Below are 22,702 nucleotides of genomic sequence, written 5' to 3'. Positions count from 1 at the left end.
CATAGAGAAGACGCTACTGTTATGATTAGTTGCATAGTCATCCAGAAGTTTAGACTGGATTTGGCATTTTTGTCTGGGCCCTTCCCAAGGACCTAGAATAGGCAGATATTGTTTAATGATATTAAAGGTATCATTGCAGGATGTAAGGAGGCAAGGCAATTAACTAAAGGTGATTTGGTCAATGCCAATGGTGTTCAAGTGGTACACCAGATGTTTTGGGATTGCATCCAAGGCTTCCGTTACCATTGGTACTATCTTTGCTTTTTTATTATTATTTTTTTGCCACAGTCATTCAACAGATATACTTATGACCATCGTTGAGCCAAACATTTCTTTTGCTAAGTGAGACAGTTGCTAAGTGAATGTTGCCCCAAGTTTATGACTTTTCTTGCCATAGTTGTTAAGCGAATCACTGCAATTGTTAAATTAGTTAAAACTATTGTTTAAGGGAATCTGGCTTCCCCATTGACTTTGCTTGTCAGAAGGTTGCAAAAGGTGATCACATGACCTTGGGAACACAGCAACAGTCATAAGTATGAACCAGTTGCCCAGCATCTGAAATTTGATCACATCACATGCTACAATGGTCATAAGTGTGGGAAAAACGGTCATAGTCACTTTTTTCAGTGGTATAACTTTGAACAGTCGAGGACTATCTGTACTTTATAAGTCGAGGACTATCTGTACTTCTATGGCAGGTCTGTATATTTTGTGATTTTGTCCAGTTTTTAATTTTTCTATTCTGCTGTCTCCGGGTATTGCAATGTCCACCACCCAGACTTTACTATTATTTTAATTTTCTTGGCTGTCCAGTAAGCCCTGAGCAGCATACAACTAGAAAAAAACATAAAAACAAATAAAAACATTAAATTAGATCAGAGAGCACAGACTAAAATGTTCTAATAAAGAACAAAATCAAACAAAAAAAGGGCCTTAAACAAATAACAAATATTAATCCCAGGCCCGAAAAGCATCTCATGTGCAGGTCAACCCTGCAAGGTAGATCAGATTAGGAAATAGAGACCACCTAAACCATGGCTATAGAGTAGAATAACAAACTTTAAAAGTTTGACCAACATTCCTCTTCTCCCCTCTTTTATTAAATAAAATCAAAGCAGAGCAATCTTGGGTTTTTCTTCACCTCTTTCAATCTAACTCAGATTATTATTATTGCTGTTGTTATTGTTGTTGTTTAAATTTAATATTACCACCCACTCCAGTCAATTCTGGGCAGCTTACAAAATATAACACTTGATCAAAATATATAAACTATAAACCAAATGAAGCAAGATAATCTGAGCTAAAACCAGATATTAAAACCAAACATCACAGCCCTCCATTCTAGTACATTAAACAAAGCCAGGTTTTAAGGACTTTTGAGTACTCTAAGAGAATCCATATCTTTAGATAGATGGTCTTACAAAGGAAGGGGCTGCAACAGAGAATGCTTTCTCAAACCCACAGGATGACCACATTTAATAAAAGGACCTGGAACACACCTGCTCTCCAAATGTACCATCAGAGGCAGAAACCCTTGGAAAAATGTGCTCCTCGGGTAGATTTTTACCTACCCATCACTGAGTTCCTTCTTGAAGAACATCTTCACAATCTTCTATAGATACTGTAACAGCCAATCAAATCCAGCTCCACTGTGGAAATCTTTGAATGATTTCTGAATTGAAGGTTCTCCTTCTCCCCCTCCCCCTCCCCACACACAGATATACCCAGTGCAAATGTTTGTGTATGTTTGCACTGTTCAATACAAATGTCTAGAAAGCCAGCTTCTAAAAGAGGAGTTTGCAGACTCACCGTTAACCCTGGCCTGGTCCGTGGTGCCCCAAGGCAACTAGTGGAACCAAATTCATGCCATTTTGACTGCGTGCGTTTAAGCCACCATTTGCCTGCCTGGAGGAAGATAATTTGTCAGACACCAGCTGCTCTTTCCCCACAGGCACACTTGTTATTATGTTATAGCGCGTGTGAAGAATGTTTAATGCCAGCTGAGTGAAGGAGGGAGGAGAAAAAAAAATTATTTCATGACTGCATTTGCACAAATAATTGGCCAGAGCTCGCCCAGGCAGGACCACCATCCAGGTGTTGATGGAAAAGCTCAGATGAAGGTGAGCAAAAGGGAAGGATGGGAAGATAGGGTGGGAAGAGAGACCAGTGGCCGTTAGGATTAGAAAGCTGTTAGTGAAAAGAGGCTTCTGCATTCCGGGTTTGGATGTTGTCTCTCAAAGAAGGGATCATTTCGGGGGAGAGTGTGTGAAGTCACTTTCTAGAGCAGGCCCTCCGCTGATGACAAACGAGACAGACTGACAAGCTGTAGGCCTCAGTCGCTGGCTTTCTCCACTTCAGGAGGACTTGCTAGGCGGGTGGGTGGGGAGGGTGATGTGGTGCTTTCCGCATAAGAAATGAACAGGCTGACCTTTTCAGAGCTGCTGAAAGAGAAAACCAGATGTATTCCTCAAGAGTCACTATGACTGAAGGGTGATAAAGACTTCCATTGTGCACTTGAATAAAAGGAAAGCTAACCAGAAAACAGCGGCTGATAATAGTCAGGCTGGCCTGGGCTATTGTGCAACTCACAAATGTTCCTCTTTGGCCTAGACCACCACGGCTGGTCGGTGCGGCACCGACTCAATTGTAAAGAAAGCGGCTCCCTTTCCTCCTCACCCCTGCCCTCTCCTAGAGAGGTTTTCAGGACATACCAGCAATTATGTCACTATAGATCTCAGTCTTGGCCCCATTCAGTTCTTTTCCTCTAGTTGCTCCATGCCTGCAAAATCCAAAATTTACTTAAAGCTCCCCTCCAAACCTAGCAGTAACCAGTTCTCCATACAGCTATTAGGCTAAGAACAATTATTTGATGTTTGTCTACTGGGAGTTCCTGTTGGTTGTGCTGCGTCTTTTTGCAGTATTTTGTGAGTTTTAGACTGGAGACGCTTTTGGCTTTGAGCTCTCTACCTCCTTCTGTTTCCAGGGCTCCTATTTGGGCCAGGTTGGTAATGAGAGAGAGAGAGAGAGAGAGAGAGAGAGAGAGAGAGAGAGAGAGAGAGAGAGAGAGAGAGAGAGAGAGAGAGAGAGAGAGAGAGAGAGAGAGAGAGAGAGAGAGAGAGAGAGAGAAAATGATCGATTGGCGGAAGATGAAATGGAGTCTTCTGGGGGGTACAGTATAAAAGAAAGCTGCTCTTGAAAAGAGGGAGAAGTTTATAGACAGGACCACCCAACTCTTTAAAAGGGAGTGTTACTTAGAAGTGAATGACAAGTGGATGGTGTGAGGGATCAGAAGATAGTAGTTGAGACTGTTACAGTAAGTTCAATCAGCAACAATGGCCCTTTGCCTCTGGTGGCTCTGGATACTTTAGGGCAGGGCTAGGCAACCTTGGCTCTTTTATGACTCGTGGACTTCAACTCCCAGAATTCCTGAGCCAGCATGCCTACCCCTGTTTTAGGGCCAAGCTCTACTCATCTCTAGATGGAAGGAAGCATTTCAAGAGAGCACACCCAGAATAGTTATTGTCTCATGACATTTGCATTTAAAAAAAAAAAATGCAAGTAGCAGCCCAGGAAGAATTTATTTACTTAGAGCAGGGATCTTCAAACTTGGCCCTTTTATGACTTGTGGACTTCAACTCCCAGAATTCCTCAGCCAGGCACGCTGCTGAGGAATTCTAGGAGTTGAAGTCCACAAATCATAAAAGGGCCTAGTTTGAAGACCCCTGAGTTAGATTTATAAGACTGCCCAACTCATGGGTGACTGAACAACCGAACCAATTAAAAGAGAGAGAGAGAAATACCCTAGCTAGGGGAAAGCAGACATATTCAACAAAATTCAACTCAGATGGACACAGAGCCATGGGGAGTGGTGGAGGAACAAGGTCTTTGAGCTCATTTAAGGATAGCAAGTTCAGGGCACTTTGAATCTTGGGGGTGGGTGGAATCCTATTCCAGGTAGACATGTAGAGGGATACCTCCAAGATGCCATCAGATGCATTGCTTAATGAATGGGGCCAAGAGCATTCCCATCCTGTTGCATCTTATGATATGTGGAGCAAAAATATGATATATGGGGAAGAGGCTTTCCCCCAAATAGCTTGAATGATTGTGATGGCAATTCTACTTCCTACTTTTTTTTGTAGGGTTGAAGAAACCTCTCCCTGGAAACTGTTCTTTGTATTTGGCATCAGTCCTTGATACTCATCCTGATAATCCTCAATACTTCTCCAAGACTGTTACTTGTATTTTTAAAAGAATTCATGCACTTCCAAGTTATAAGGAATATGTACTGTGGCAATGCTTCCTAAATCAGTGGTTCTCAACCTGTGGGTCGGGACCCCATTTGGGGTCGAACGACCATTTCACGGGGGGTCACCAAACAACGCAGTCCGCCATTTTTTCCCCTTTTCCTTAGCTGTGCTACTCCCTTTTATTCTATTGGCTTTTGAAAGCCAATAGAATAGACTCTCTTGAATAGAGTCTAATTCTATTGCTTTCAAAAGCCAATAGGAATTGTCCAGGCTGTCTCTGCCCTGCTGAGCCCGCCAAAAGTCCCATTCTGCAAATGGTGCTGCACCAGTTGAGTAGTCCTCGACTTACGACCGGTTGAGTAGTTCTCAACTTACGACCGGTTGGGGGTCGCGGCATTAAAAAGGTTGAGAACCACTGTCCTAAATGATAATAGGGCTGATAGGGGTTGGACTAGAAGACCTCCAAGGTCCCTTCAAACTCTGTTATTCTGTTATTCTGGGAGTTGTTCCATCCTCCCTGCTTCCTTTTTCTGCATTTCAGGAGAGGAGCGAGTGAGGAAGCAACTTATTTTCCTAGAGTTACCATGAGCTGGGAGGAGAAGAGCTTAAGGAAAGTTGGAAGCCTTTCCTTCTATTTGAATGGAGGAATGTGGAATTGCTCTCCAGGATGGAAAAAGAAAAAAGAAAAGAAAATCGAAAAGCTGAAACTGTTTTTTTCTTATTTTACATCAGCTATCTAGACTGCAAAAGTTAGCATCTGAAAGGCCAAAGTGAAGAAGAAAGTGTTAAAGTATTACAAAGCCACCACCCTTTTGGGTAATGTTGGGCCGAAATGCAGATAAACTAATGAAATCTTTGACATGACAAAACTTCTGAAGAGTGTTGTGTGTCTCCATTTTAGACATCCATCTACTGGACTTGGTTATTTTTAGAATTGGCAAGATAAGTGTCTTTCCATCCATCTCTGTGCAGAAGCCTGTTCTGGCTTTGTGATCATAGCAACATGGAAAACTCTGCATATTTTAAAGGCATGTAGTTAAAAGGATAAAAATATGGAATAAAGTGGCAAAGGCTATTGTGAAAGCATTTAATTCTACAATCTTTTGAGATGTTGTATAGTCAGCAGGAACCTATGCTGGAGGTTCATCTTCCCACTACGTTATAAGTCACCTTTTTGTAAGTACTCACAAGTTGCAAACATCCTCAGCATGCAATAAAATGCTCACTAGGAAAAATGTTTGGCTGAACTCTACTCCCTGACGAGTCCACCTTTTATGGGAAACATAAAAGGTGAATTGTGGACATTTCCATAGTTCCACGTGTAGTTGGACTCTAGGGAGTCCTCCCATTATCCCATGAGAACCAGCTCTGAGGTGCTCACTTTGCAAGGAAGGTAAAATGAATTTCCTGAAACAGGTCAATAAAGGTAGTCCTTGACTTACAACAACTGTAGTGGAGCCTGGAATTTCTGCCATAATTCATGACGGTCATAGGTTAAGGCACCCAGGTGCCTTAGGAAATCAGGAGATTCAGGCAGTTCAAATGAGTATAAAGATTTAGTGCAAGTGTAAGCTCTCTACAAGAATCTGGCCAACTGACCGTTAAGGGAGATAAAACATGCATTCAAGATGGGCTGGACTCAAATTTCTTGCAGGGATTCATTACTTATGACACATTTGAACCCTCCCTCAGGCTCAGTCTGGTCATCTCCTACATCAGTGCTGCAACTGGCCATAAAAATAAGCTGGCGGTCATCTGATCTGGGGGGAGGGGGTGCTGCCATTGGATACAGTCATGAATACCTTTCAGCAGGTCTGTTGTAACTTTGAATGGTTACTAAGCAACTGGTCATTAAGCAAGCACTATCTATAATTAAACTTTGATGAACTTCCACAGAACCACTGATTTCCTAGAAACAGGAATTGCTGGAAATGGTCACCTTGCTCTTTTTCTTCCATTTCAGGGAAACACTATCATAGACATTATACTGTGCAGCTTTTATACTTTACAGCTTTACAGTATAACATTTTCAGCCAAAAATGGGATGATTGCATGTTTGATCCATGGACAATCAACATGGATAGAGATCTTTAGCCTTGGCCTTCACACTGATGTGCTAGTTTTTTGCCATGCATGAGATGCCTGCAAAGGAAGAACTTCAACTACTAATTGACCCCTGTCCAAAGGGGACACTTTGAAAAATTGCTTTTCTTTAAAATGAACAAGAGGTTTGCTAGCAGTTGTGATGAACCCTTTCTTCCTAGACTTTCCTTTTATGGTGCCTGCTTGTCACCCGAAAGCTGCCATTCAGCCAGCAACAGCCCTCAACCCTGTGAGGTTTCCATATGAAGATAGGATGACTGCCATCCTAGTCCTTGAAAATAAAGCACATGATGGTGTAATATACAATGAATGTATGTGCATTCATTTATATGTATAGATTTAAAAACTAGACTTATATCTCATTATAAAAGTACAGTTCACGGATGATCTGTGGATCTATTGCTGAGACGCTAAGCCCCAATAGACACCATTTCTTCATTTGTGAATATTGCTCTTCTGATATGGAATATGCTCTGTCAATTAAGGCATATGGCTTAGAAGAAAGTGTGACAATATGTGCAAATTCTATCTTGCATATTTGCATAAAAAGGTCAAGTCTTCCTCAAGTTAAGCTTAGCTCCGTTTTCCTGGAAATGCAAGCGTTTGCCGTTGCATTCTTCCAGAATGCTTTTTCAACTTCCCTGTTTAGCCCGTAACCTTGGAAAATCCTGGTTTTTTGCCATCTGTATGTTCAGGTGGGTTGGTTTTCTTTATCTTTCCAATTGAATTGCTTCTAATTGTAGCACAGTATTTAATCCATTCCCTTTTTTTTTATGCCAGTGGGAATTTTATCAAGCTTCTATACTACATTATATTTAAAAAGTACCATTTGAAATGTTTAGCAGAAAAAGTGGAACAGTCCTAGAAAGAAAACTATTAGAGAACTGTCACCTTGAGACTATAGTAACAATGTTAAGGAACTATCATTTTTATGTCTTGTCTTTTCCTTCGTTGGTATTTTTTCTTTATTTGTTTCAGCAGGTAAGTTTACCAATCAAACATAGAAAAGCTGCCATCAGACAAATTATAATTTGATGCAAGAAGAAATATTTGATCTGTAAGTGGCACCCAAAAATAATCAATACTTTCATTATCAAATGGCAAAAGCCTGACAAATTTTGAGAAAGCAACCTTTGAGTTTCTCTACCTTTTTCTTAAAGCAATGTATAAAATAGCAGAAAGTAAGAATATGTAGAGTCCTTAGTGCTCTCTAGGCTTGGTGGTTTTCTTGTTGATGCTTCATTATTCGTGATGTTACCTAGTTTGGTAATGAAACATCCGCAAGGAAACCACCAAGCTCAAAGAGCACCAAGGACCCCACAGGGCTACAGATGTTCTCTTCTATAGATAAGAAGATAAATGGAAATATTTAAACCAATTAATGATTTCATTCCACAAAACAGAAACATAAAACAAAAAGCTGCATTAACAGAGGGATAGAATCAGGATCATGTGAAGTATTAATACCACTTTATAATGTCTTGGAAAGGCCACACTTGGAATATTGCATCCAGTTTTAGTCACCATGATTTAAAAAAAGATGTTGAGACTCTAGAAAGAGTGCAGAGAGGAGCAACAAAGATGATTTGGGGACTGGAGACTAAAACATATAAAGAAATATATGTTGGAATTGGGTATGTCTAATTTAATGAAAAGAAGGACAAGGGATGACATGATAGCAGTGTTCCAATATGTCAGGGGTTGCCACAAAGAAGAGGAAGTCAAGCTATTCCAAAGCACCTGAGGGCAAGACAAAAAGCAATGTATGGAAACTAATCAAGGAGAAAATCAATCTAGAACTAAGAAGAAATTTCCTGATGGAACAATTAACCAGTGGAACCACTTGCCTCCAGAAGTTGCCCCGATACAGGAGGTTTTTAAAAAGAGATTGGACAACCTTTTGTCTGAAATGGTATAGGGTTTCCTGCCTAAGCAACGGGTTGGACTAGAAGACCTCCATGGTATCTTCCAATTCTGTTATTCTATTCTGTTCTGTTCTGTTCTGTTCTAAAGTTTAGAAGTTTAACTGAAGATGCACACCATAACAGGCTTGTCCCCATAGCACTGTTCCTTCACTTAAGAAACCCTCCTGATACATCCAAATGGTTGGCTTGGTGGGCAGTTCTGCTTCTCCATCTTTCTGCACATATTGTTGTATTTGGCATGCAAGATACTTCCTTTTGTGCTATATTATCACTCAGATTGCCCCCAGAGTATCCAGCAAATTCATCCTTGTTCATCTTGTTTCTACCATTATTTCCTCCATCTCATTCTATCTTTAATTAGATGTTGTGAAGATGGTTTTGCTTTTCTCTGGAGCTATCACAGATAATGTTCCATCAGTGTGAGCTTCTATTTTTCCTACCTCCTGGGCTTTCCCTCTTCCTGCTCAAATTTACCGTGCCATAGCACTTTGCCATCACGCCACCCATTTTTTTTAGAGTGGTGTCATTTTACTCTTCACACAATTCCTACTTATTGTGCTTTTGTTGCCCTGCAGAAGCAAATGCAGCGAGGAAACACCAAGGAGAGAAGAGCTGGGAGCTGCTTAGCATGTCAATATTTCCATTTCTTTGTTTGTCAGCAGAATAATCCAGCTTTCTGTGTCAGCACTAGGTCCAGAGAGCAGCTGGGACACCACAATGGTGCAAAACTATTGTACAGAAGAAGAAGGCAAAGAAGCTTTGTGGAAGTGCCCTCAGAAAAATCTGTCCACATCTAAAGCACATCCTTCATATACTTCAGACACCCAAGTGTGGTCTTTTTTTAGCTCACCCACAGAATGCCACAACTCTTGGCAGATTTTGCAGCCCAGAAGCCACCCTGTATCTATCCCAAGCGAAGAAAACAATTTTCCATTGAAATCCAACACTCATACTATATATTGGGATCCTAAGCTACACTTCTGCATTCCATGGGGCAGCCTGTTATCCATGGGAAAAATACCTCTTAATATCCATCACCTCCTAGCCCTTGTGATCAGCTTCAGCAGAGTTTCCATCTGAACTCGGGATAGATAACTTTTCTTTTCTTCTGTACCTCCATTGATAGAGAGTATTTTGTACATTGAGTTTCCAATGTTCTGGTGCTTCGGTATACAGTACTTAAAACTCATCACTCCTCCTCCAAAGGGATTCTATAAGAGGGTTAGCTTGCAGTCACTCACAAGGTTTTCTGAATGTAGGTTTACTGTTTCATCCCAGAGATTATTTTAAACAATATTTCTTTCTCTCATTGCAATCCCTCCTGTTCAATTAATGAACAAATCTGATTGATTGATTGATTAATTAATAGATTGATTGTGTGCCCTTCAGTTAGTGTTGATTCTTACCAACTACATAAATAGATGTTCTCCTTGATGATCTGTCCTTAAACTGGTCCTTCAGGCCTTCCAGTGGTGCATCTATCATTTTGAGTTTATTCATGTTAATGCTGGTCATTCTCTTTTCTTTCCTTCCACCTTTCTCAGCATTAGAGTGTTTTCCAGAGAGCTGGTTCTCTGCATAAGGTGTCCAAAATAAGATTATTTGAACCTGGCCATTTGTACCTCAAGTGAGAACTCTGTTTGATAATGCTTCCTTGGCTGTCTGTGGTATTTTCAGGAATCTTCTCCAATATTAAAGTTCAAAAGTGTCCATATTCTTCACATCCTGCTTCTTCAGAATTCAGCTTTTTGTTTCCCTACTACTGTATAGTGTCATAGAGAAAACCATGGCTTGCACTATTCTAAATTTTATAGGAAGAAACACATCATGGCATCTAAACAGCTTTTCCAAGACTTTCTCACATGCTCTACAAGTGCTGGTCTGCAATGAATAGTCGAGGAAATTGCAGTTGAATGAGACTGATCCTGAAAGCATTGAGCAGCCAGGACAAATGCTGTTACACCAGGTCCTTGGAGATGATGCAAATAAATTTGAAATAATTAAAAATGTCTGAAATTCTGTCTTTCAAGAGTAAATCTCAGGTTATTCATTCTTACACAAAGAGCCTTTCCTGATTCGCTCTCTGAGCCAGTTCAGTCAGGGAAGCTACTGGACACAGGGTGGGCATTATATCAGCAGGCATTATAGTTACAAGTAGAGGGGAAAATTTGGGAGAGCAATATTCTTTTGGATTCCATCAAATGTCTCCCAACCTCACACATGTGATATGGGTAATCCTCAAACATTATCCTTAGCAATAATTTTCTTCTCCCTTGCCCAGTCTCTTGCCATCCCTGATTGGCAGTTACTTAGAGTGGGGAACCTCCATTCTCATGCTCAAGCAGTGGTGGAATTCAGCCAATTCGCACCACTTCAGCAGAACCGGTAGCTAATTTTTTGTTGCCCAGGCCCAGAATGGACTTCCGGAAGCGGCATCCACACAGAGAACTGGTTGTTCACATATTTGAATCCCACCACTGTGCTCAAGTATGTTGGCATTTTCCAGACAGACAGTATAGACTTCTGAGACTTTCTGAGACATCTGAGCTGAAAATCTGTCTACTTTCATTTTTACCTGTGATAGAATGTGAAGGAAGGTGCAAGCTGTTTCAATAAACAGGAAAACAAGCATTGGAATTTTCTTTACCTATTATGAAACTGATTAAATTACTGAATGGAGATCAGGCAAATTGCCATGAAGAAGACTAAATGATCTCTGCTTCCTCCAAATAATGGTCCAGCAGGCATCCTGTAACAAAAAGGAAGTATAGAAGCATGATGAGTTGAAGCGCCATTCATTCCTCATAATTGGGGAAAAAACTGGCTCAGTAGCAACTGGACCTTATTACTGCTCTTGCTTGTCAAAAACACTTGGCATTTTAGCCATTACCTATTTCTCCTTCAGATGTCTTCTTTATAGGTTATTGTAACTGAGCTGCAACAATCTGAACCACTAGTAGATGGCAGCAAAGATACAGAGAAATCTGTAGCTCTTGATAGCCATCTGGTGGTCATGCAGATGTTTGCAGCACAAATACAGTAACCCTAGTTCTTTGTACTCTCATGGTATTTTATTGCACTCTTTGTCTTCTTCCTACTAAGCACCAATTTCATCCTCGAGAACTATGAATAATGAACTCCAGTCAAGGTGCTGCCCTGGACTATGCTTTTGAATAGCAAACCCAAAAGGAACTCAGCTTTATTCCACTGAATAAGAACCAGTGTCTGCTTAATCACCTCCACCGCTTTTCTTCCTTTCAAAGACACAATTGATGGTGGCAGGAATACCATTTTGTCGCAGCTATTGTTCAAATAATTTGGAGTCAGATCTTGCTACAAATCATTCAGAATCTTCCAACAGATTCAAATCTACTTTCTCCTGCTCTGTCATTAATTCTCCTGAATCACTCACTGTTTTCCTCAGATGGAAGTATTACAATTGCCAAGCTACCTTTCAGCATATTTCATTTCTATCTCCTTCCTGTTTACAGCTCCTTGCAAACACATTAAAAACACATTCTTTGCCTTTCTCTGTGTTTTTTTTTCTTCCCTTCTTCTGTCTCTGGTGTGTGATTGTGACTTATTTTGAAGACGTCTGATCAGTTAGCACTCTGAGTCCTTCTTTCTTTTAACGAATGAAAAGAGTGATTGAAGCCTATGTCCTTCTTTTTAAGTAAAAATTGCATGACTTTTACATTTTGTGAATATGCCCCTTGAATCAAATATAGCCTTCAGTTAACTGACTGGCAGGGGAAAGGAGAAGAAAACATAGCACAAAGGGTACATTTTGATCATCCATAATTCTTTAAATGTGCAAAGCCATCTCCTACGTTTAGGAATGCAATTTGCGCCTCAAACATTATTGAAGATGCATGTATGCACTTAAATCACCATTGCTGGCTTCACGCTTACTGTTTTGCCTCAGCCTCATTTAGATTATTTTTTTTTAAGGATTTTGTTCTTTGTGCAACACACTTTTACGCCTGTTTGGCATCTGAGCACGAAGCTTCATAGTGAAATAATGGCAGCCATCGACTGAAGGAAACAAAAAGTCCTAGTTGTTTCTTCTCTTCCAGCGTCAGAAAGCTGCTTTACTGGCATAGTCCTTTTATTATAAGTACACAATAGGGCATCCAAGTTCTGTCCCATATTTCTTAGGCAAAATGAATAGATTATTTTCAAAATAGAATAAACAACGGGTGTATCAACAAAGTATTATCCATTTTCAAAAGTATAATCAAGACTAGAAAACAAAAATTACATAGGAAGAACGCCCACAACAAAACCCAGCATGTGATTTGGGAGCCCAGAAACATCTACTCCTTAAGGAGAGATTCAACATTTTAAACCTCCAGCTTCACTATATCTAGTGATGAGGTTGCTTTCCAGACTTAACATATGGCTCACTTCGGGGTACAAAGCCTTGCGTGGCTTACGTCCAGGTTGTCCTGGATGGGTTTCTTAAGTGCAGACCAGCGTGCACTTTCAGGTCCTCAGCAAGATGTCTTCTGTCCACACCAATGGAGAGAACATCTCTAATATCAGTAGTAAATTCTGCTTTTTTTTTTTCTTTCAAGGTGAAATGTTTGTTGCGGTCTAAAATGCAGGTGGATTTGAGGCAAACCTCCTGCTTCTTACTATTAAAGACAGCGCTTAAAATGGTGAGATGGAGTTCTTGCACAGCCAGTAAAAGAGACAACCCATTTGTCCCACTGGAAAAAAAAAAAACCAAGGGACAAATGAAAGCCAGCACTCCTGTTCAAAAGAAGAGGCTGAATAATCTGTTATGCAGGATGGAAATGAGAAAGTGCTCTCGAAAAGCAACAGTTGCTAGAATTCTTTCATTATGGCTTCCTAATATTTCTTCAATAAAAACTTATTTATAAGGAGCTCTTGGGCTCTTGTCCGCCTACCTAATTGGTTACAGTTCTACCTATTGAGTGAAGTCTGACAATTTTTTTTTTTTTGTAATATATTTTGTTGATTTTTTAAAAAAACATAAATCACAATAATTGGTGAACAGTGTGTTGTCTGGGTTACATTTGTAAAACAATCATTAACAATTGATTTCTATAATCCATAATCCACATAATGGTTTTAGCTGATTTCCTCTTTTCCCAAAATATCCTCTTTTGCAAACATTGAGTTAATACAATTCTTATTGTTTTGATAGATAACAACTAAATATATATTTTTCCCAATATTCCTAAAAAATATAATCACATCAATATAATATTTCTTTTCTATCTAATCATTCTGGTTGCCTTATCATAGATCCTGTTACAGCCCTTATTTTAATTTGTTTCTCCCACCAAATTCTAGGTATTCTTACTGGTTAGGATTTTTTCAAAAATTAATTACATTTAAAAACTTAACTCTATTTTTCCATATGAACCATCTCATACTTTTACATTTCTTAAGGAATAGATAAAACAATGAAAAAAAAAAGAAATAAAGGAGAGCAAGAGTAAAGAAATATTAAAAAATAACATACTACTTAAAATATATCTCTCTCCTAAGCTAATATATATTTATTTCCTAAATTTCTTATTCTTTTTAACCATAATTAAAAATATGTTTAATCTTTAAACATTTCATTTAATACATCTAGTCATCTAGTCCTTTAACTCTTATTCAAAACATTTTATCCATTATAATATTCTTAAATTCAATCACATTTAAGTATCTAAAACATTTCCTTTATCTAAATCATTTCAACTTTTTTATATTACTCATATCAAGAAAGAGAACAAAAAAAAGGGAAAAAAGCATACTATATTATTTAGGGAATTCATCCCTCTGAGAATGACATATATATTCCAAAACTTTTCTATTTCTTTAACCATATTCAAACAAATGTTTCTTTCTTTTTTAAGTATTCTCTCTGGTAAGTCCCATCATCTATTTTCTTGGTTTCCACTTTAGTCTTTTTCCTTTGCCCCGTATCTTTCTTAATCAATGTATGTTGCTGAAATAAAAAAAAGTTTTTCCGTATGTTTGTAAATGTTGCTGTAGATATAAAAAGTAAATCAGGTGAAGTGTCTTTGTATGGGGCTTCTGCCTTTCCACGTTTGTTGAAAATTTTTTTCTTTTTCTTTCTCTCCGCTTCTCTTATCATTTCCTTTCTCTCCGATGTTCCTGACATCTTTACAGTCCATTTTATCCAATCTGTTTTCTTGTCCTCAGATTTATTTTGTAGTCTTAAGGGATAAGTTGTTTTTTCCAATTCTTGTGAATTTTTTCCCACTAGGATTAAATCATGTTTTCTTCTTTTGTTAGGGCTGGAGTGCTCCCACCTCCAGGCTGGGAGATGTAATCTCAGCATAAATTACCATTTTAGGAAAGCCGCCATGAGAGGTTAATCCCTCTTCTTGGCTATACAGGTAGTCCTCGACTTACAACATTTTGTTTAGTGACCGTTCAAAGTTACAACGGTGCTGAAAAAGGGGATTTATGACCATTTTTCACACCTATGACTGTTGCAGCATCTCTGTGGTCATGTGATCAAAATTCAGATGCTTGGCAACTGGTTCATATTTATGATGGTTGCTGTGTCTGAAGGACATCTGATCCCCTTTTGCAACCTTCTGACAAGCAAAGTCAATGGGGAAGCCAGATTCACTTAACAACCGTGTTACTAAATGAACAACTGCAGGTAGTTACACTTAACAACTGTGATAAGAAAGATCATAAAAATGGAGCAAAATTCACTTAACAGTGTTTCACTGAGCAACAGAAATGTTGGCCTCAGTTGCGGTCATAAGTCAAGGACTACCTGTAATAAGAAATGTGTCCACTTTATTTGAGAAATATGTTAAAAGGCAGTGGTGGGGTACAAATATGGAACAATCAGTTCTCTGTGTGGACACCGCTTCCGGAAGTCCATTCTGGGCCTGGACAACAAGAAATTAGCTACTGGTTCTGCTGAACTGGTGCGAACCGGCTGAATCCCACCACTGTAAGAATGCAGGCACGTGTCTTGTGAAAGGGAGTACAGAATTGTGTCTGTCTGTCTGTCTATCTATCTATCTGTTCACCCATCTATCCATCCATTCAGATTACTGTATTTGCAAAACAATCCACATGTAATTGACTGCTGGAGCCATCTTGCCAGCCTGAGATTTTGATGATGCCTGCTTTGAGGACCCAAAGGTCCACTGACTCATTAGTACCAGCATAAAATGATAATGTTCCAGCATCCCCATCAAGGAAAACCTTGCCAAAAGAGTTTAGCATTTCACAAACTGAATGTTGGACAAGGATGAGATCTCACTACCAGCTCTGTAAGTTTATGAAGCAGAAAGTGTGGAATGAGGAAAAGATTGGACCAGTGATAGCTTCCTGGCCTGCAATTCTTTTTAAGAGGTGCTGATGGTATGGACTGCTCCAGCAAAAGGAGGGCCAGACTCATTTGAGGCAGGAGCATGAAATTGGCTGCAATAAAATTATGCATTAAATGTGCATTATGCTTAATAATACCATGTTGCACTTCTTGTGTTTACTCGGTGCCTATTCAGGCTGATCCAATTTTTTAAAGTTCTCCAATTGGGCCACTATCAAGTCCTAGCCAGAGGTCGCATTTCATTTGCTGTTAGTGGATGTCTTCATTATTTTGTTAAGGCATTTCTGCTTTATAGTCATGATGGCTACATTTTTTTTGTAAATGCTCTTGTTTATTCTACCTCTTGTAAGGTCACTATTCCAAAAACATAAAAAAAAACCCCACCCTTCCCTCCTAGATGGCACATTTGACACACAAGCTATCAGTAATAACCTGGGTAGCTGGCAACTTGAGAATTGTTTGAAAACACACACACACAAACACACACAGAAAAGAAAGCTAGGATCTATTTCCGAAAACACAGTGGAGGTAATTTTATGTTGCTCACTGACGGTGTTTAAATGAGCTTTGGGAAATAATGGGTTTGAGTTCTGAAAGTAGGAGACTAAGTGAAGAGCTAAGAATATATGTTTAGTACAGTATGTGGTCAAGAATATACCAAACTGAGAGTTGGATTGTTTTAATCAGAAACAATGATAGGTGTTTTCAAGCTGGAAAAATATATATTACTGCCCATCTGTTCTCCAGTGCTGAGTTCCAGGTGGGTGTAATATGAGTACAGAACCAGGTTTATGATAAAAACTTTCTTTCTCTCCCTCTGCTGTTCCTTGGGCCAACCCTCCACCCCACCCCCAGCTCTGGCTATGCGTTTCTCTTACACAACTTTTAAGTGAAAGTTTATACACTTCTGCTAATATGTATTCAGCATTCCTGAAGAGGTCAGTTCTTCAAGAAGAGCCGGACAGTTTTCCATTGCTGCAAGGAAAATCAATATGACATCCTAGCAATAAGATTAGCCAAAGAGTTAGAGTTAGACTGTTTCAGCTCACAAGCAAAAGCAATGTGGTGACAGATTCCAAAACTTCTGAACTGGGTTAAAGAAGAGTTGCAAACCAATGGCTCTCTGCTCTGGGCTCACCCAAATGGCCAGCCTTTCCATATCCCAATTCTTTTGAATCTAGTTTAAAGTACACTCACAACTGATCCATAAAGTTTTGACTCTTTTTAGATCTGTTCAGACATTCAGATCCTAAATGTACATTTAGAGTTAACTAATGTACCATTATCTAATCTCTTCTGGTCAGTAGCCGAACCCAAGAACTGTGCCACATCCCAGCCCCTTCTCCCAGGTCTGTACTTAACAGAACAACAGAGTCGGAAGGCACCTTGAAGGTCTTCTAGTCCAACCTCCTGCTCAGGCGGGAAAACCTATGCCATTTCAGACAAATGGTTGTCCAGTTTCTTCTTTAAAACTTCCAGTGTTAGAGCATCCACAACTTCTGGAGAGGCAAGTCATTCCATTTAAACATGTATCCCATCGTCCACTTCACAAAAATAAAAGATGATAAATTACTGCTATTTCCTCAAGTTTGGAGGATGCTTCCATTGCCCTCCAAACTCCTGTGTTGTCAGTTCTGCCTTTGGGCTCTTCTGCTTACTACCAGCATGCCACAATGATGGGAGGCAGAACACGTAAGTTTTTACTCTTTCTGAAGCAGCGCTTCTTGTCTTGAAATGGCATCTTTCTCTCCATTAAAACAAAGACATCAGTGCAAAAATAAAGCAAAACTGCCTGTACGTACAAGCTCCAAGTTGCAACCTCACCTGAAAGTGGGGAGCTCATCTCGGTTCCCCACTATCAAGGTTGCTTTTATTAGAAAGCTGCTTTCTCAACAGCAGGGGTCTTCAAACTTGGCCCTTTTATGACTTGTGGACTTCAACTCCCAGAATTCCTCAGCCAGTGTGCCTGGCTGAGGGCCAAGTTTGAAGACCCCTGCTCAACAGAGTTTAATAATAGTGTTTCTGGTTTGGGGTGGAAGCTCTTTGGAACCAAAACTTGGTGCTATGTCACATGATTCATGTGTCAGAGGTCCCATTTCAAACCCAGCATCTCCAGTGAAGAAAGATCAAATATACAAGCAGATGATAGTGAAAATCAGTTTATTATAAACTGCTAAAACCCTTTGGTTGCCAGCACTGGAACACATTTATGCACACAACACACATTATAGGCATAAATACATACATATCTCTAGAAATCTGCTAGAAATAAAAAAGGTAGTAATGGACAATAGATAAACAATCTTCCTGGGTAGTATAAGGCTTTGTATCTCTACTATATTATAATGATTACCTTAAACTGTACTATATTGTTTTAACTCTATTCAGATGTTGATATTGTGACTTTTTCCCCATTGCCGGCAACGGGGTAGGCACGGTTTCGAAGTGGCGCATACGACCTGTGGGCCAGCAGTTTGACATGCCTGAAATATGTGAACAACTGGTTCTCTGTGTGGATGCCACTTCCGGACGTCCATTCTGGACCTGGGCAACAAAAAATTAGCTACTGGTTCTGCTGAAGTGGTACAAACCAGTTGAATTCCACCACTGCATGCATACATACATACATACATACATACATACATACATACATACATACATATCCAACCAGTCCTGTGTCTAACCTTGGCCTGGAGACCATCTTAACCTGCTAGGATATAGCAAATAGTGTTTTCTTGTCCAGACAATGAGAGAAGAATGGGTTAGTAATTTCTTAGTAAGAAAATGTGATCAATGCAGGACAGAAATCCACTTGGCACCTTTTATCAAAAGTTGGCAAGGAATGATAATGGAAGCAGAAGTTGCTTCAGTAGGCAAGCACTTGGGTTGCTGATAGGTTACTTGCCACTGATGTATTGGTGAAATCAGCTAGCCAATCATCATAAGTACAGATGCATGTGCTTTAGCCTCCCTCTCTATTGTTATATTTTTTTAATTATCCCAATTCCTTTCCCTCTTCCCTTCTCCTTCAGTTAGAAGTGATTAAAAATTGATCAAGTTTTAGAAGATATAGCAATCAGCTCTTACTAGCTGTAAGTGCTTTATGATCCAGAAGTAGAGGAATTTGTTTTTCAACACAAATGAATAAAAACAGGTGGAGATATTATCCACATGTTCCAGAAAGATCCAAATGATCATCGTGAGAAACAGGATCCTGGACAGCTTTGATTGAAGACAAAGGTTGGTTATGCCACTAATTCCCTACTACGGGACTCTCTCTACCAATCAAACAGCATCAGGCATTAAATCTCTTGATTCAATTCCAGGATCTGCTGAGACACCAAGGTTTTTACAGCTTTATGAATATCCAACAGAGTTGGCCATACGAACAGGCAAAAACACTCTTTCCCCCAAACAGACACAACTGCACAGAAAGTAGACTTCATAGGTTGCACAATGACAATGCTCTACAATTGGGACCTAAAGTGTGCCAACCTCTCCAGATCTTACTGAATGGGCTGGAGAAAAGTGGTCTTATAGATAAGTTGCTTGCTTAATATGGATATAAGTCAATTTGTTTGTCTAAGATGTATATTTTCTCTTGTCATGCATTATTAGTTTCTGTGATTTTTAAAACTGAGGGTGAATTTGAGAACTTCAATTCACTGAAATAAAATAACTGGGAGGAACACTTATTGGCTCAATGATATAAGCATTAAGATTTTGCATATTTCAAAACGAACAGTTGGTGACTGATGGCTGCATGCCAAAAACTTGTTGGATAATGAAGGAGTTAAGGAAGTAATTAATAAAAATTTAGAATTATCTGCCAGTTAATGTAAGGAAAAAGTGATAATTAATTCAGATCCAATATGGATGCCTTTTTCCCATCCATACGTTGTATGAAACATATTTGCTAATTCAATTATAATGGTGATTATATGGAGATGGGGCAAATCCAAGGAGTCCAAATATATTAAAGACTTAATATTGCCTAAAAACATTGTGAAAGACACATAACTGATGCACCTATTTCTATATCAAGGTATAGGTTTTTTGATATCATAATGTTAATTGGGTTGTTTTAAAAGCCACGTCACCAGATCTCATGTGGAAAAGACTTTTGAAATATCATGTTTTCCTACTAGTTTTAAAAAATTGTGTTACATGATGAAAAAAGAGAAGGAGAAGGAGAAGAATTAAGTGTATTCAATTTATATTCTCCCAATGACTCTGGGTGATGTGATGATGATTTTATTTTGCTATTAAAACTGTTGTTTTCTAAACAAGGATCAGTGGGTAGTTTACCTTCTAGATTTCAAAACATACAATGTTATGTTATTATTTTTGCTGTTATTATTGTTGTTACAATTTTATTGTCATTGTTGTATTTTATTAAAATCATTGATATGGTGAAAGGATTCCCTGTGATGAAGAGTCTCCAAAAACGTTCAAGTTTATTGCAAAAAAAAAGTTCCCTGATTACTTGCTGATTTGATTTATATCCTGCCTTTCACCTCTGGATAAACACCTGGGGCAGCTAATAAAAATGGAATTAAATTAGGATATAAAGTTATAATCGAAAATTCAAATTAACAATAAAACACTCAGAAAAATAATTATAGAAGTATGTCCAACCCACAGCCCATGAGTCACATAGTAATACGTAGTAATACGGCCCCACAAGAAAATATAAAAATATTAAAAAATAAAGGAAACTTGTTATTTATATATTAACTATATTATATTGTATATCTTACGTGTGGACTCCAACAATTCCTTTTTCACTCAATGAGGCCCAGGCAAGCCAAAAGGTTGGACAACCATGATTTGTAGCAATTAAAATCCTGGTAAAGATTTGCTGAACTTTGACCTGCAACAAAGCAGATTTTTAAGTCGACAACTGGTTTTGTAGATAGTCAGGCCCTAAATATTTAGCAAGAAGCAATGCAATGCCATTAAAATACCAGGCTAGAAAGTGGGAGACTATGAGTTCTAGTCTCACTATAGGCATAAAGGTGGCTGGTTGACCTTGGTACCAGTTGCTTTCTCTCAGCCCTAAGAAGAAGTGTCAACCCCACCAGGAACACCAGACCAGGAAATCAATTCTACAGGAAGACTGAAACTCCTTTTATATAATGTGGCTATAATAATGGAATCTGACAAGTCTGTTGTGCTGTATCTCCTCCCTTTCTTGTCCTCATATGAACCAGGAAAGTGTCTGTCGAAGCCTCTTGGTTTATTGTGGACTTACAATGCTTCCCTTTGTTGCTTTGGGTAATAGTTCTTGCCTGCTTCCATCAAGGTCATCTTCCTTACGATTGCATCAGGCAATGGTAACCCATTTCTGAAAAATCTTGCCAAGAAAACTTCAGGAAGTTGTCTAGGCAGTCACTAAGACCGAACATTCACACTAACACATGCCATTTAGAGCTTTAAAGATAAACCACCTACATCTTAGCTTGTGCCCAGAAGCAAATGACAACCCATATAGTTATTTCAATATTAATATCATTACTTAATCCTGAACCTTGCATGGGTCAGAATCCTATCCACCCCTACTTTGCACTCACTACAAAACATGCTATGGGGCAAGCGTAGTTTTTAATGACACAATACCTGCTTCACCTGCAGGAAATCCTGCAGGGTTGAATTCCTGCCAGTTCCCGAGAACACTGACAAAGATGTAAGTTTGAAATCCTCTTTGATTAACAGCAGTGCCAACCCAAAGATGGCAAAAGTGCCCTCGGCTTCAGATGCCACTTGTACAGTGTACACTGAAGGACATACAACAGAATGTTTCCGAAATTTCTCCGAGGGAATGCAAACCTCACTTAAACAATTAGGGATGTGTGGACAGTAGACTCAGCAGAGTTTATAGAAATGAATCTGTCAGTAGCAAAGCAGTATATCGAAAGGAAAGAGCTAAGAGCAGCATGGCTATGTATGCGGACATCTTAATAACATTTTTTCTCAAAGGTTATGGTCAGCCCGTTATTTTGTGTCTGAGATACTTAAATCTTCCCTAGATAGATCTTAATTCCCACTTCTAAAATATGAATGATAATGGGCTGTTACAATAAAATCTACTATGCCCAAACTCAGTAATCTATGCTGAATCACTAAGGCAAAATAAAAAGTTCTGGGCTTTTTGCTGCTCAACATTTTTACCAATGCCTTGGATGAAGATGTTCAGGCAACATTTATGAAGTTTGCAAATGGCACAAGATGGTAAAGTTTGGCTGAAATACAGTATTATACAAAAGAGAGAATTCAACAAATTCCAGACAGATTTGAGCAGTGAACTTAAATGATGAAATTCGATAGGGAGAAATGCAAAATTCTGCATTGGGGTAGAAAACATGTAAGACGATGCTTGCTAGTAGTAATACATGTGAAAAGATTCTGGGTTTCCTTGTCAACCACTAAGTTCAATGTGAGCCAGAAGTGTGATGTAGCATAATGGACTATGAGAATAACCTTGAAGAATAAGGAGAGCCCCAATCTGAATCCAAAGCAGGAATGTAATTTGATAAATCTTTCTCTGTCTTGACCCTCCCTAGTTTTCTCTAGGATAAAAACAGGGAGATACATTCAGACTCAGAAGATTCTGTTACTATAACCTCGTAATAAAAATAGTGTTAGCATTCATAACTTTGATTTCCTGGTCTGCACTACGTCAAGGACTGAATTATAGATGGTCAAAAGGCAAATGCTACCTTGGCTAGCATTAACAGGAGCACAGAGTCCAGATTATAGGAAGTAACTGTTTCAATCCAGTCTGTCCTATACAAAACCCATTTACAGTAGTGTGTTTAGTTCGGGGCATGACAGCTCAAAAGGGAAAATGGCAAATTGCAGTAAATTAAGGTGAAGGATCTTCAGACTACCCTATGAAGAAGGATTAAAAGATCTAGGTTTGTTTGCAAGGATGAATAAGCTATGGTAACATTCTTCAAATATTTGATAGGTGGGGACACAAATGAGACACAAACTTATAATCGGAATAGCAAAATAACAGAGTTGGAAGGGACCTTGGAGGTCTTCTAGTTCAAGCCCCTGCTTATGCAGGAAACCCTATA

At 39.1% G+C, this 22,702-nt stretch overlaps 1 long non-coding RNA gene across 3 annotated transcripts; it reads right to left on the bottom strand.

Annotated features, from left to right (window-relative positions):
- Positions 1–655: 655 nt before the first annotated feature.
- On the bottom strand, positions 656–20,817 carry LOC120306252. Of its 3 annotated transcripts, XR_005556216.1 has the most exons (5): positions 20,588–20,817; positions 20,381–20,493; positions 10,926–11,027; positions 1,810–1,905; positions 656–834 (listed from the first exon to the last, which is right to left on the bottom strand). It is a non-coding gene; the product is annotated as an uncharacterized LOC120306252 (long non-coding RNA). The 3 variants fall into 3 exon arrangements; XR_005556214.1 differs by lacking the exon at positions 10,926–11,027; XR_005556215.1 differs by lacking the exons at positions 656–834; positions 1,810–1,905; positions 10,926–11,027 and adding an exon at positions 17,764–18,949.
- Positions 20,818–22,702: the final 1,885 nt, after the last annotated feature.

This window comes from Crotalus tigris, unplaced genomic scaffold (assembly GCF_016545835.1).
Source record: "Crotalus tigris isolate CLP2741 ecotype Arizona unplaced genomic scaffold, ASM1654583v1 scf7180000017729.2337069, whole genome shotgun sequence".
NCBI lineage: Eukaryota > Metazoa > Chordata > Lepidosauria > Squamata > Viperidae > Crotalus > Crotalus tigris.
Note: the sequence above shows the minus strand (reverse complement) of the source record. Positions and strands in the feature narration are given on the sequence as shown.